The following is a 15,094-nucleotide window of genomic DNA, read 5'->3' as shown; positions in this document are numbered from 1 at the left end:
CTCAGTAAATGCTTTACATAGCTCTGGATGTTTCCAGAAGTGGAGAGAAACTGTTTTGAAAGTTGTACAAACTGCTCCTTCCTGGATATTCCAATTTACACACACTCAAAGGTTGTATACATTTCACGAATCCTGACTTTCCATATTCAAGTAGCTGAAAGCCTTTCACCACCTCTAGAAACAACAGTTACACCAATCCAATTCAAATCATTTTTTCCAAAGGAATATCTTCTGCCGGGTCAAAAATGCATCTGACAAAGATAGGTGTTTAAAAATCTACTTTGTAGTTTCAGAACATCAACATGACTCTGAAGAGTACAGAAGTAAAATGGTACCATTTCAAAGTTCCTAATACCTCATAAGCTTCTGAGAGGAAGCATGTAATAAATATATTTATTTTTCTGGAAAAGGAAGAGTGGACATTGGTTTGCACCTCAGATGGGACTCGAACGCACAATCCCTGGCTTAGGAGGCCAGTGCCTTATCCATTAGGCCACTGAGGCACAGATAAATGCCAGTAATCTAGAGGCATTATTTAAATGTATTCAATCGTCCAACACTGGTGTCTGCACACAGGACATTTCTCAGTTCTCTCCATAAGTAAACTTCCAATTTTCATCCTCTTCCATCCCCGACTTTAACACTCTGTTCTGTGCTATAATGGAGACTCTGTATTTCTAGCAAGTGGAGAGATATTGGAGGAGAACCATTTTCGAATCAACACTTCTTCTTCCATGGATGCTTTTCTCAATAAACTGGGCTTTGACAGTGGTATCAAGCCGTCCTTGTCTTCAGCAGGACACAGAAACAGGCACCAAGTCTACTAACCAAGTTCAACCACACTCTGCAACTTAATAGACCAGTGCTTTACAAATAAGCCATCTGTGTCATCAGCAAAGGCAGCCAATGTGCCAATCCTTTATAATTCTTCTGTAGTACTTTTCTTTCTCGTAGGCAAAATGAGCACTTTAACTGCACAAATCATACAGATTTTACACTTGAAGCACTACATGAACACATACTTACACACCTTGCAGTTCATATACACACACTTAAGCTAAAACCCATTCTGTCAAGTCAGAATTCTGCAAACCTAGTACATATTCAGTGCATGTACATAGAAGCACTTTTTAATGCCACTTAAATGCACTAGATTTTAGACTGAAGATGCAATCTAAATGACTGTGCAGTATGTACTCCACTTTATTATTAATTAGGAATGAGAACATGATGGCTATAAGAGTATTGGAAGAGCCTGCTTCCATTCTGAATGGAAACCTGAATTGTGTGACCATTGTCAAAAACCGACCACGAAGAGACTTGAACCCGCAATCTACTGATCCGAAGTCAGACACCTTATCCATTAGGCCACACGGTCATGTGTCCTGCTGTGGTTATTTTTATACTGTAGGTGCTATGCAAGGATTGAAAAGATAATATTTATAGTTATTTAGGTTTACATCCCATTGTGTTTTCTTTCAGCTCCTTTCAATTAAAACACTTTTTTGGAATCTATATAATGAGAATGTCACCAGTACGATAAGCTATTGTTTTCTTTTTTGTATTTAAACCTCTTTCTTCATGAGATTAAAGCTCAGTGTATGCTTTATATAGCTCGGGATGTTTCCAGAAGTGGAGAGAAACTGTTTTGAAAGTAGTACAAACTGCTCCTTCCTGGATATTCCAATTTACACACAATCAAAGGTTGTATACGTTTCATGAATCCTGACTTACCCTATTTAAGTAGCTGAAAGCCTTTCACCACCTCTAGAAACAACAGTTACACCAATCCAATTCAAATGATTTTTTCCAAAGGAATATCTTCTGCCGGGTCAAAAATGCATCTGACAAAGAAAGGTGTTTAAAAATCTAATTTGTAGTTTCAGAACATCAACATGACTCTAAAGATACAGAAGTAAAATGCTACCATTTCAAAGTTCCTAATACCTTATAAGCTTCTGATAGGAAGCATGTAATAAATATATTTATTTTTCTGGAAAAGTAAGAGTGGACATTGGTTTGCACCTCAGATGGGACTCAAACCCACAATCCCTGGCTTAGGAGGCCAGTGCCTTATCCATTAGGCCACTGAGGCACAGATAGATGACAGCAATCTAGAGGCATTATGTAAATGTATTCAATCATCCAACACTGGTGTCTGCACACAGGACATTTCTCAGTTCTCTCCATAAGTAAACTTCCCATTTTCATCCTCTTCCATCCCTGACTTTAACACTCTGTTCTGTGCTGTAATGGAGACTCTGTATTTCTAGCAAGTGGAGAGAAATTGGAGGAGAACCATTTTCGAATCAACACTTCTTCTTCCATGGATGCTTTTCTCAATAAACTGGGCTTTGACAGTGGTATCAAGCCGTCCTTGTCTTCAGCAGGACACAGAAACAGGCACCAAGTCTACTAACCAAGTTCAACCACACTCTGCAACTTAATAGACCAGTGCTTTACAAATAAGCCATCTGTGTCATCAGCAAAGGCAGCCAATGTGCCAATCCTTTATAATTCTTCTGTAGTACTTTTCTTTCTCGTAGGCAAAATGAGCACTTTAACTGCACAAATCATACAGATTTTACACTTGAAGCACTACATGAACACATACTTACACACCTTGCAGTTCATATACACACACTTAAGCTAAAACCCATTCTGTCAAGTCAGAATTCTGCAAACCTAGTACATATTCAGTGCATGTACATAGAAGCACTTTTTAATGCCACTTAAATGCACTAGATTTTAGACTGAAGATGCAATCTAAATGACTGTGCAGTATGTACTCCGCTTTATTATTAATTAGGAATGAGAACATGATGGCTTTAAGAGTATTGGAAGAGCCTGCTTCCATTCTGAATGGAAACCTGAATTGTGTGACCATTGTCAAAAACCGACCACGAAGAGACTTGAACCCGCAATCTACTGATCCGAAGTCAGACACCTTATCCATTAGGCCACACGGTCATGTGTCCTGCTGTGGTTATTTTTATACTGTAGGTGCTATGCAAGGATTGAAAAGATAATATTTATAGTTATTTAGGTTTACATCCCATTGTGTTTTCTTTCAGCTCCTTTCAATTAAAACACTTTTTTGGAATCTATATAATGAGAATGTCACCAGTACGATAAGCTATTGTTTTCTTTTTTGTATTTAAACCTCTTTCTTCATGAGATTAAAGCTCAGTGTATGCTTTATATAGCTCGGGATGTTTCCAGAAGTGGAGAGAAACTGTTTTGAAAGTAGTACAAACTGCTCCTTCCTGGATATTCCAATTTACACACAATCAAAGGTTGTATACGTTTCATGAATCCTGACTTACCCTATTTAAGTAGCTGAAAGCCTTTCACCACCTCTAGAAACAACAGTTACACCAATCCAATTCAAATGATTTTTTCCAAAGGAATATCTTCTGCCGGGTCAAAAATGCATCTGACAAAGAAAGGTGTTTAAAAATCTAATTTGTAGTTTCAGAACATCAACATGACTCTAAAGATACAGAAGTAAAATGCTACCATTTCAAAGTTCCTAATACCTTATAAGCTTCTGATAGGAAGCATGTAATAAATATATTTATTTTTCTGGAAAAGTAAGAGTGGACATTGGTTTGCACCTCAGATGGGACTCAAACCCACAATCCCTGGCTTAGGAGGCCAGTGCCTTATCCATTAGGCCACTGAGGCACAGCTAGATGACAGCAATCTAGAGGCATTATGTAAATGTATTCAATCATCCAACACTGGTGTCTGCACACAGGACATTTCTCAGTTCTCTCCATAAGTAAACTTCCCATTTTCATCCTCTTCCATCCCTGACTTTAACACTCTGTTCTGTGCTGTAATGGAGACTCTGTATTTCTAGCAAGTGGAGAGAAATTGGAGGAGAACCATTTTCGAATCAACACTTCTTCTTCCATGGATGCTTTTCTCAATAAACTGGGCTTTGACAGTGGTATCAAGCCGTCCTTGTCTTCAGCAGGACACAGAAACAGGCACCAAGTCTACTAACCAAGTTCAACCACACTCTGCAACTTAATAGACCAGTGCTTTACAAATAAGCCATCTGTGTCATCAGCAAAGGCAGCCAATGTGCCAATCATTTATAATTCTTCTGTAGTACTTTTCTTTCTCGTAGGCAAAATGAGCACTTTAACTGCACAAATAATACGGATTTTACACTTGAAGCACTACATGAACACATACTTACACACCTTGCAGTTCATCTACACACACTTAAGCTAAAACCCATTCTGTCAAGTCAGAATTCTGCAAACCTAGTACATATTCAGTGCATGTACATAGAAGCACTTTTTAATGCCACTTAAATGCACTTGATTTTAGACTGAAGATGCAATCTAAATGACTGTGCAGTATGTACTCCACTTTATTATTAATTAGGAATGAGAACATGATGGCTATATGAGTATTGGAAGAGCCTGCTTCCATTCTGAATGGAAACCTGAATTGTGTGGCCATTGTCAAAAACCAACCACGAAGGGACTCAAACCCTCAATCTTCTGATCCGAAGTCAGACGCCTTATCCATTAGGCCACGCGGTCATGTGTCCTGTGTGTTTATTTTTATCCTGTAGGTGGTATGCAAGGATGGAAAATATATTATTTATAGTTATTTAGGTTTACATCCCATTGTGTTTTTTTCAGCTCCTTTCAATTAAAGCACTTTTTTGGAATCTATATAATGAGAATGTCACCAGTATGATAATCTTTTGTTTTCTTTTTTGCATTTAAACCTCTTTCTTCATGAGATTAAAGCTCAGTAAATGCTTTACATAGCTCTGGATGTTTCCAGAAGTGGAGAGAAACTGTTTTGAAAGTTGTACAAACTTCTCCTTCCTGGATATTCCAATTTACACACACTCAAAGGTTGTATACATTTCACGAATCCTGACTTTCCATATTCAAGTAGCTGAAAGCCTTTCACCACCTCTAGAAACAACAGTTACACCAATCCAATTCAAATCATTTTTTCCAAAGGAATATCTTCTGCCGGGTCAAAAATGCATCTGACAAAGACAGGTGTTTAAAAATCTACTTTGTAGTTTCAGAACATCAACATGACTCTGAAGAGTACAGAAGTAAAATGGTACCATTTCAAAGTTCCTAATACCTCATAAGCTTCTGAGAGGAAGCATGTAATAAATATATTTATTTTTCTGGAAAAGGAAGAGTGGACATTGGTTTGCACCTCAGATGGGACTCGAACGCACAATCCCTGGCTTAGGAGGCCAGTGCCTTATCCATTAGGCCACTGAGGCACAGATAAATGCCAGTAATCTAGAGGCATTATTTAAATGTATTCAATCGTCCAACACTGGTGTCTGCACACAGGACATTTCTCAGTTCTCTCCATAAGTAAACTTCCAATTTTCATCCTCTTCCATCCCCGACTTTAACACTCTGTTCTGTGCTATAATGGAAACTCTGTATTTCTAGCAAGTGGAGAGATATTGGAGGAGAACCATTTTCGAATCAACACTTCTTCTTCCATGGATGCTTTTCTCAATAAACTGGGCTTTGACAGTGGTATCAAGCCGTTCTTGTCTTCAGCAGGACACAGAAACAGGCACCAAGTCTACTAACCAAGTTCAACCACACTCTGCAACTTAATAGACCAGTGCTTTACAAATAAGCCATCTGTGTCATCAGCAAAGGCAGCCAATGTGCCAATCCTTTATAATTCTTCTGTAGTACTTTTCTTTCTCGTAGGCAAAACGAGCACTTTAACTGCACAAATCATACAGATTTTACACTTGAAGCACTACATGAACACATACTTACACACCTTGCAGTTCATCTACACACACTTAAGCTAAAACCCATTCTGTCAAGTCAGAATTCTGCAAACCTAGTACATATTCAGTGCATGTACATAGAAGCACTTTTTAATGCCACTTAAATGCACTTGATTTTAGACTGAAGATGCAATCTAAATGACTGTGCAGTATGTACTCCACTTTATTATTAATTAGGAATGAGAACATGATGGCTATAAGAGTATTGGAAGAGCCTGCTTCCATTCTGAATGGAAACCTGAATTGTGTGGCCATTGTCAAAAACCAACCACGAAGGGACTCAAACCCTCAATCTTCTGATCCTAAGTCAGACACCTTATCCATTAGGCCACACGGTCATGTGTCCTGCTGTGGTTATTTTTATACTGTAGGTGCTATGCAAGGATTGAAAAGATAATATTTATAGTTATTTAGGTTTACATCCCATTGTGTTTTCTTTCAGCTCCTTTCAATTAAAACACTTTTTTGGAATCTATATAATGAGAATGTCACCAGTACGATAAGCTATTGTTTTCTTTTTTGTATTTAAACCTCTTTCTTCATGAGATTAAAGCTCAGTGTATGCTTTATATAGCTCGGGATGTTTCCAGAAGTGGAGAGAAACTGTTTTGAAAGTAGTACAAACTGCTCCTTCCTGGATATTCCAATTTACACACAATCAAAGGTTGTATACGTTTCATGAATCCTGACTTACCCTATTTAAGTAGCTGAAAGCCTTTCACCACCTCTAGAAACAACAGTTACACCAATCCAATTCAAATGATTTTTTCCAAAGGAATATCTTCTGCCGGGTCAAAAATGCATCTGACAAAGAAAGGTGTTTAAAAATCTAATTTGTAGTTTCAGAACATCAACATGACTCTAAAGATACAGAAGTAAAATGCTACCATTTCAAAGTTCCTAATACCTTATAAGCTTCTGATAGGAAGCATGTAATAAATATATTTATTTTTCTGGAAAAGTAAGAGTGGACATTGGTTTGCACCTCAGATGGGACTCAAACCCACAATCCCTGGCTTAGGAGGCCAGTGCCTTATCCATTAGGCCACTGAGGCACAGCTAGATGACAGCAATCTAGAGGCATTATGTAAATGTATTCAATCATCCAACACTGGTGTCTGCACACAGGACATTTCTCAGTTCTCTCCATAAGTAAACTTCCCATTTTCATCCTCTTCCATCCCTGACTTTAACACTCTGTTCTGTGCTGTAATGGAGACTCTGTATTTCTAGCAAGTGGAGAGAAATTGGAGGAGAACCATTTTCGAATCAACACTTCTTCTTCCATGGATGCTTTTCTCAATAAACTGGGCTTTGACAGTGGTATCAAGCCGTCCTTGTCTTCAGCAGGACACAGAAACAGGCACCAAGTCTACTAACCAAGTTCAACCACACTCTGCAACTTAATAGACCAGTGCTTTACAAATAAGCCATCTGTGTCATCAGCAAAGGCAGCCAATGTGCCAATCATTTATAATTCTTCTGTAGTACTTTTCTTTCTCGTAGGCAAAATGAGCACTTTAACTGCACAAATAATACGGATTTTACACTTGAAGCACTACATGAACACATACTTACACACCTTGCAGTTCATCTACACACACTTAAGCTAAAACCCATTCTGTCAAGTCAGAATTCTGCAAACCTAGTACATATTCAGTGCATGTACATAGAAGCACTTTTTAATGCCACTTAAATGCACTTGATTTTAGACTGAAGATGCAATCTAAATGACTGTGCAGTATGTACTCCACTTTATTATTAATTAGGAATGAGAACATGATGGCTATACGAGTATTGGAAGAGCCTGCTTCCATTCTGAATGGAAACCTGAATTGTGTGGCCATTGTCAAAAACCAACCACGAAGGGACTCAAACCCTCAATCTTCTGATCCGAAGTCAGACGCCTTATCCATTAGGCCACGCGGTCATGTGTCCTGTGTGTTTATTTTTATCCTGTAGGTGGTATGCAAGGATGGAAAATATATTATTTATAGTTATTTAGGTTTACATCCCATTGTGTTTTTTTCAGCTCCTTTCAATTAAAGCACTTTTTTGGAATCTATATAATGAGAATGTCACCAGTATGATAATCTTTTGTTTTCTTTTTTGCATTTAAACCTCTTTCTTCATGAGATTAAAGCTCAGTAAATGCTTTACATAGCTCTGGATGTTTCCAGAAGTGGAGAGAAACTGTTTTGAAAGTTGTACAAACTTCTCCTTCCTGGATATTCCAATTTACACACACTCAAAGGTTGTATACATTTCACGAATCCTGACTTTCCATATTCAAGTAGCTGAAAGCCTTTCACCACCTCTAGAAACAACAGTTACACCAATCCAATTCAAATCATTTTTTCCAAAGGAATATCTTCTGCCGGGTCAAAAATGCATCTGACAAAGACAGGTGTTTAAAAATCTACTTTGTAGTTTCAGAACATCAACATGACTCTGAAGAGTACAGAAGTAAAATGGTACCATTTCAAAGTTCCTAATACCTCATAAGCTTCTGAGAGGAAGCATGTAATAAATATATTTATTTTTCTGGAAAAGGAAGAGTGGACATTGGTTTGCACCTCAGATGGGACTCGAACGCACAATCCCTGGCTTAGGAGGCCAGTGCCTTATCCATTAGGCCACTGAGGCACAGATAAATGCCAGTAATCTAGAGGCATTATTTAAATGTATTCAATCGTCCAACACTGGTGTCTGCACACAGGACATTTCTCAGTTCTCTCCATAAGTAAACTTCCAATTTTCATCCTCTTCCATCCCCGACTTTAACACTCTGTTCTGTGCTATAATGGAGACTCTGTATTTCTAGCAAGTGGAGAGATATTGGAGGAGAACCATTTTCGAATCAACACTTCTTCTTCCATGGATGCTTTTCTCAATAAACTGGGCTTTGACAGTGGTATCAAGCCGTTCTTGTCTTCAGCAGGACACAGAAACAGGCACCAAGTCTACTAACCAAGTTCAACCACACTCTGCAACTTAATAGACCAGTGCTTTACAAATAAGCCATCTGTGTCATCAGCAAAGGCAGCCAATGTGCCAATCCTTTATAATTCTTCTGTAGTACTTTTCTTTCTCGTAGGCAAAACGAGCACTTTAACTGCACAAATCATACAGATTTTACACTTGAAGCACTACATGAACACATACTTACACACCTTGCAGTTCATCTACACACACTTAAGCTAAAACCCATTCTGTCAAGTCAGAATTCTGCAAACCTAGTACATATTCAGTGCATGTACATAGAAGCACTTTTTAATGCCACTTAAATGCACTTGATTTTAGACTGAAGATGCAATCTAAATGACTGTGCAGTATGTACTCCACTTTATTATTAATTAGGAATGAGAACATGATGGCTATAAGAGTATTGGAAGAGCCTGCTTCCATTCTGAATGGAAACCTGAATTGTGTGGCCATTGTCAAAAACCAACCACGAAGGGACTCAAACCCTCAATCTTCTGATCCGAAGTCAGACACCTTATCCATTAGGCCACACGGTCATGTGTCCTGTGTGTTTATTTTTATACTGTAGGTGGTATGCAAGGATGGAAAATATATTATTTATAGTTATTTAGGTTTACATCCCATTGTGTTTTTTTTAGCTCCTTTCAATTAAAGCACTTTTTTGGAATCTATATAATGAGAATGTCACCAGTATGATAATCTTTTGTTTTCTTTTTTGCATTTAAACCTCTTTCTTCATGAGATTAAAGCTCAGTAAATGCTTTACATAGCTCTGGATGTTTCCAGAAGTGGAGAGAAACTGTTTTGAAAGTTGTACAAACTGCTTCTTCCTGGATATTCCAATTTACACACACTCAAAGGTTGTATACATTTCACGAATCCTGACTTTCCATATTAAAGTAGCTGAAAGCCTTTCACCACCTCTAGAAACAACAGTTACACCAATCCAATTCAAATCATTTTTTCCAAAGGAATATCTTCTGCCGGGTCAAAAATGCATCTGACAAAGATAGGTGTTTAAAAATCTACTTTGTAGTTTCAGAACATCAACATGACTCTGAAGAGTACAGAAGTAAAATGGTACCATTTCAAAGTTCCTAATACCTCATAAGCTTCTGAGAGGAAGCATGTAATAAATATATTTATTTTTCTGGAAAAGGAAGAGTAGACATTGGTTTGCACCTCAGATGGGACTCGAACGCACAATCCCTGGCTTAGGAGGCCAGTGCCTTATCCATTAGGCCACTGAGGCACAGATAAATGCCAGTAATCTAGAGGCATTATTTAAATGTATTCAATCGTCCAACACTGGTGTCTGCACACAGGACATTTCTCAGTTCTCTCCATAAGTAAACTTCCAATTTTCATCCTCTTCCATCCCCGACTTTAACACTCTGTTCTGTGCTATAATGGAGACTCTGTATTTCTAGCAAGTGGAGAGATATTGGAGGAGAACCATTTTCGAATCAACACTTCTTCTTCCATGGATGCTTTTCTCAATAAACTGGGCTTTGACAGTGGTATCAAGCCGTCCTTGTCTTCAGCAGGACACAGAAACAGGCACCAAGTCTACTAACCAAGTTCAACCACATTCTGCAACTTAATAGACCAGTGCTTTACAAATAAGCCATCTGTGTCATCAGCAAAGGCAGCCAATGTGCCAATCCTTTATAATTCTTCTGTAGTACTTTTCTTTCTCGTAGGCAAAATGAGCACTTTAACTGCACAAATCATACAGATTTTACACTTGAAGCACTACATGAACACATACTTACACACCTTGCAGTTCATCTACACACACTTAAGCTAAAACCCATTCTGTCAAGTCAGAATTCTGCAAACCTAGTACATATTCAGTGCATGTACATAGAAGCACTTTTTAATGCCACTTAAATGCACTAGATTTTAGACTGAAGATGCAATCTAAATGACTGTGCAGTATGTACTCCACTTTATTATTAATTAGGAATGAGAACATGATGGCTATAAGAGTATTGGAAGAGCCTGCTTCCATTCCTAATGGAAACCTGAATTGTGTGACCATTGTCAAAAACCGACCACGAAGAGACTTGAACCCTCAATCTACTGATCCGAAGTCAGACGCCTTATCCATTAGGTCATGCGGTCATGTGTCCTGCTGTGCTTATTTTTATACTGTAGGTGCTATGCAAGGATGGAAAAGATAATATTTATAGTTATTTAGGTTTACATCCCATTGTGTTTTCTTTCAGCTTCTTTCAATTAAAACACTTTTTTGGAATCTATATAATGAGAATGTCACCAGTACGATAAGCTATTGTTTTCTTTTTTGCATTTAAACCTCTTTCTTCATGAGATTAAAGCTCAGTGTATGCTTTATATAGCTCGGGATGTTTCCAGAAGTGGAGAGAAACTGTTTTGAAAGTAGTACAAACTGCTCCTTCCTGGATATTCCAATTTACACACAATCAAAGGTTGTATACGTTTCATGAATCCTGACTTACCCTATTTAAGTAGCTGAAAGCCTTTCACCACCTCTAGAAACAACAGTTACACCAATCAAATTCAAATGATTTTTTCCAAAGGAATATCTTCTGCCGGGTCAAAAATGCATCTGACAAAGAAAGGTGTTTAAAAATCTAATTTGTAGTTTCAGAACATCAACATGACTCTGAAGATACAGAAGTAAAATGTTACCATTTCAAAGTTCCTAATACCTTATAAGCTTCTGAGAGGAAGCATGTAATAAATATATTTATTTTTCTGGAAAAGTAAGAGTGGACATTGGTTTGCACCTCAGATGGGACTCAAACCCACAATCCCTGGCTTAGGAGGCCAGTGCCTTATCCATTAGGCCACTGAGGCACAGATAGATGACAGCAATCTAGAGGCATTATGTAAATGTATTCAATCATCCAACACTGGTGTCTGCACACAGGACATTTCTCAGTTCTCTCCATAAGTAAACTTCCCATTATCATCCTCTTCCATCCCCGACTTTAACACTCTGTTCTGTGCTGTAATGGAGACTCTGTATTTCTAGCAAGTGGAGAGAAATTGGAGGAGAACCATTTTCGAATCAACACTTCTTCTTCCATGGATGCTTTTCTCAATAAACTGGGCTTTGACAGTGGTATCAAGCCGTCCTTGTCTTCAGCAGGACACAGAAACAGGCACCAAGTCTACTAACCAAGTTCAACCACACTCTGCAACTTAATAGACCAGTGCTTTACAAATAAGCCATCTGTGTCATCAGCAAAGGCAGCCAATGTGCCAATCATTTATAATTCTTCTGTAGTACTTTTCTTTCTCGTAGGCAAAATGAGCACTTTAACTGCACAAATAATACGTATTTTACACTTGAAGCACTACATGAACACATACTTACACACCTTGCAGTTCATCTACACACACTTAAGCTAAAACCCATTCTGTCAAGTCAGAATTCTGCAAACCTATTACATATTCAGTGCATGTACATAGAAGCACTTTTTAATGCCACTTAAATGCCCTTGATTTTAGACTGAAGATGCAATCTAAATGACTGTGCAGTATGTACTCCACTTTATTATTAATTAGGAATGAGAACATGATGGCTATAAGAGTATTGGAAGAGCCTGCTTCCATTCTGAATGGAAACCTGAATTGTGTGGCCATTGTCAAAAACCAACCACGAAGGTACTCAAACCCTCAATCTTCTGATCTGAATTCAGACGCCTTATCCATTAGGCCACGCGGTCATGTGTCCTGTGTGTTTTTTTTTTATACTGTAGGTGGTATGCAAGGATGGAAAATATATTATTTATAGTTATTTAGGTTTACATCCCATTGTGTTTTTTTCAGCTCCTTTCAATTAAAGCACTTTTTTGGAATCTATATAATGAGAATGTCACCAGTATGATAATCTTTTGTTTTCTTTTTTGCATTTAAACCTCTTTCTTCATGAGATTAAAGCTCAGTAAATGCTTTACATAGCTCTGGATGTTTCCAGAAGTGGAGAGAAACTGTTTTGAAAGTTGTACAAACTGCTCCTTCCTGGATATTCCAATTTACACACACTCAAAGGTTGTATACATTTCACGAATCCTGACTTTCCATATTCAAGTAGCTGAAAGCCTTTCACCACCTCTAGAAACAACAGTTACACCAATCCAATTCAAATCATTTTTTCCAAAGGAATATCTTCTGCCGGGTCAAAAATGCATCTGACAAAGATAGGTGTTTAAAAATCTACTTTGTAGTTTCAGAACATCAACATGACTCTGAAGAGTACAGAAGTAAAATGGTACCATTTCAAAGTTCCTAATACCTCATAAGCTTCTGAGAGGAAGCATGTAATAAATATATTTATTTTTCTGGAAAAGGAAGAGTGGACATTGGTTTGCACCTCAGATGGGACTCGAACGCACAATCCCTGGCTTAGGAGGCCAGTGCCTTATCCATTAGGCCACTGAGGCACAGATAAATGCCAGTAATCTAGAGGCATTATTTAAATGTATTCAATCGTCCAACACTGGTGTCTGCACACAGGACATTTCTCAGTTCTCTCCATAAGTAAACTTCCAATTTTCATCCTCTTCCATCCCCGACTTTAACACTCTGTTCTGTGCTATAATGGAGACTCTGTATTTCTAGCAAGTGGAGAGATATTGGAGGAGAACCATTTTCGAATCAACACTTCTTCTTCCATGGATGCTTTTCTCAATAAACTGGGCTTTGACAGTGGTATCAAGCCGTCCTTGTCTTCAGCAGGACACAGAAACAGGCACCAAGTCTACTAACCAAGTTCAACCACACTCTGCAACTTAATAGACCAGTGCTTTACAAATAAGCCATCTGTGTCATCAGCAAAGGCAGCCAATGTGCCAATCCTTTATAATTCTTCTGTAGTACTTTTCTTTCTCGTAGGCAAAATGAGCACTTTAACTGCACAAATCATACAGATTTTACACTTGAAGCACTACATGAACACATACTTACACACCTTGCAGTTCATATACACACACTTAAGCTAAAACCCATTCTGTCAAGTCAGAATTCTGCAAACCTAGTACATATTGAGTGCATGTACATAGAAGCACTTTTTAATGCCACTTAAATGCACTAGATTTTAGACTGAAGATGCAATCTAAATGACTGTGCAGTATTTACTCCACTTTATTATTAATTAGGAATGAGAACATGATGGCTATAAGAGTATTGGAAGAGCCTGCTTCCATTCTGAATGGAAACCTGAATTGTGTGGCCATTGTCAAAAACCAACCACGAAGGTACTCAAACCCTCAATCTTCGGATCTGAATTCAGACGCCTTATCCATTAGGCCACGCGGTCATGTGTCCTGTGTGTTTTTTTTTTATACTGTAGGTGGTATGCAAGGATGGAAAATATATTATTTATAGTTATTTAGGTTTACATCCCATTGTGTTTTTTTCAGCTCTTTTCAATTAAAGCACTTTTTTGGAATCTATATAATGAGAATGTCACCAGTATGATAATCTTTTGTTTTCTTTTTTGCATTTAAACCTCTTTCTTCATGAGATTAAAGCTCAGTAAATGCTTTACATAGCTCTGGATGTTTCCAGAAGTGGAGAGAAACTGTTTTGAAAGTTGTACAAACTGCTCCTTCCTGGATATTCCAATTTACACACACTCAAAGGTTGTATACATTTCACGAATCCTGACTTTCCATATTCAAGTAGCTGAAAGCCTTTCACCACCTCTAGAAACAACAGTTACACCAATCCAATTCAAATCATTTTTTCCAAAGGAATATCTTCTGCCGGGTCAAAAATGCATCTGACAAAGATAGGTGTTTAAAAATCTACTTTGTAGTTTCAGAACATCAACATGACTCTGAAGAGTACAGAAGTAAAATGGTACCATTTCAAAGTTCCTAATACCTCATAAGCTTCTGAGAGGAAGCATGTAATAAATATATTTATTTTTCTGGAAAAGGAAGAGTGGACATTGGTTTGCACCTCAGATGGGACTCGAACGCACAATCCCTGGCTTAGGAGGCCAGTGCCTTATCCATTAGGCCACTGAGGCACAGATAAATGCCAGTAATCTAGAGGCATTATTTAAATGTATTCAATCGTCCAACACTGGTGTCTGCACACAGGACATTTCTCAGTTCTCTCCATAAGTAAACTTCCAATTTTCATCCTCTTCCATCCCCGACTTTAACACTCTGTTCTGTGCTATAATGGAGACTCTGTATTTCTAGCAAGTGGAGAGATATTGGAGGAGAACCATTTTCGAATCAACACTTCTTCTTCCATGGATGCTTTTCTCAATAAACTGGGCTTTGACAG

General features: G+C 38.0%; 12 non-coding genes across 12 annotated transcripts; all 12 read right to left on the bottom strand.

Annotated features, from left to right (window-relative positions):
- Positions 1–430: 430 nt before the first annotated feature.
- On the bottom strand, positions 431–503 carry TRNAR-CCU (transfer RNA arginine (anticodon CCU)). Its single transcript has one exon. It is a non-coding gene; the product is annotated as a tRNA-Arg (tRNA).
- A 1,519-nt stretch (positions 504–2,022) lies between these two features.
- On the bottom strand, positions 2,023–2,095 carry TRNAR-CCU (transfer RNA arginine (anticodon CCU)). The gene has a single exon. It is a non-coding gene; the product is annotated as a tRNA-Arg (tRNA).
- A 1,519-nt stretch (positions 2,096–3,614) lies between these two features.
- On the bottom strand, positions 3,615–3,687 carry TRNAR-CCU (transfer RNA arginine (anticodon CCU)). The gene has a single exon. It is a non-coding gene; the product is annotated as a tRNA-Arg (tRNA).
- Positions 3,688–4,489: 802 nt separating this feature from the next.
- On the bottom strand, positions 4,490–4,562 carry TRNAR-UCG (transfer RNA arginine (anticodon UCG)). Its single transcript has one exon. It is a non-coding gene; the product is annotated as a tRNA-Arg (tRNA).
- Positions 4,563–5,205: 643 nt separating this feature from the next.
- Positions 5,206–5,278, bottom strand: TRNAR-CCU (transfer RNA arginine (anticodon CCU)). The gene has a single exon. It is a non-coding gene; the product is annotated as a tRNA-Arg (tRNA).
- A 1,519-nt stretch (positions 5,279–6,797) lies between these two features.
- On the bottom strand, positions 6,798–6,870 carry TRNAR-CCU (transfer RNA arginine (anticodon CCU)). Its single transcript has one exon. It is a non-coding gene; the product is annotated as a tRNA-Arg (tRNA).
- An 802-nt stretch (positions 6,871–7,672) lies between these two features.
- Positions 7,673–7,745, bottom strand: TRNAR-UCG (transfer RNA arginine (anticodon UCG)). The gene has a single exon. It is a non-coding gene; the product is annotated as a tRNA-Arg (tRNA).
- Positions 7,746–8,388: 643 nt separating this feature from the next.
- Positions 8,389–8,461, bottom strand: TRNAR-CCU (transfer RNA arginine (anticodon CCU)). Its single transcript has one exon. It is a non-coding gene; the product is annotated as a tRNA-Arg (tRNA).
- Positions 8,462–9,979: 1,518 nt separating this feature from the next.
- TRNAR-CCU (transfer RNA arginine (anticodon CCU)) lies at positions 9,980–10,052 on the bottom strand. The gene has a single exon. It is a non-coding gene; the product is annotated as a tRNA-Arg (tRNA).
- Positions 10,053–11,571: 1,519 nt separating this feature from the next.
- TRNAR-CCU (transfer RNA arginine (anticodon CCU)) lies at positions 11,572–11,644 on the bottom strand. The gene has a single exon. It is a non-coding gene; the product is annotated as a tRNA-Arg (tRNA).
- Positions 11,645–13,163: 1,519 nt separating this feature from the next.
- Positions 13,164–13,236, bottom strand: TRNAR-CCU (transfer RNA arginine (anticodon CCU)). Its single transcript has one exon. It is a non-coding gene; the product is annotated as a tRNA-Arg (tRNA).
- A 1,519-nt stretch (positions 13,237–14,755) lies between these two features.
- On the bottom strand, positions 14,756–14,828 carry TRNAR-CCU (transfer RNA arginine (anticodon CCU)). The gene has a single exon. It is a non-coding gene; the product is annotated as a tRNA-Arg (tRNA).
- Between the last annotated feature and the right edge of the window lie 266 nt (positions 14,829–15,094).

The sequence above is a fragment of the Lissotriton helveticus genome, chromosome 5_1 (genome assembly GCF_964261635.1).
Source record: "Lissotriton helveticus chromosome 5_1, aLisHel1.1, whole genome shotgun sequence".
NCBI lineage: Eukaryota > Metazoa > Chordata > Amphibia > Caudata > Salamandridae > Lissotriton > Lissotriton helveticus.
The sequence above is the reverse complement of the archived record's forward strand: the minus strand, read 5'-3'. Positions and strand labels throughout refer to the sequence as shown.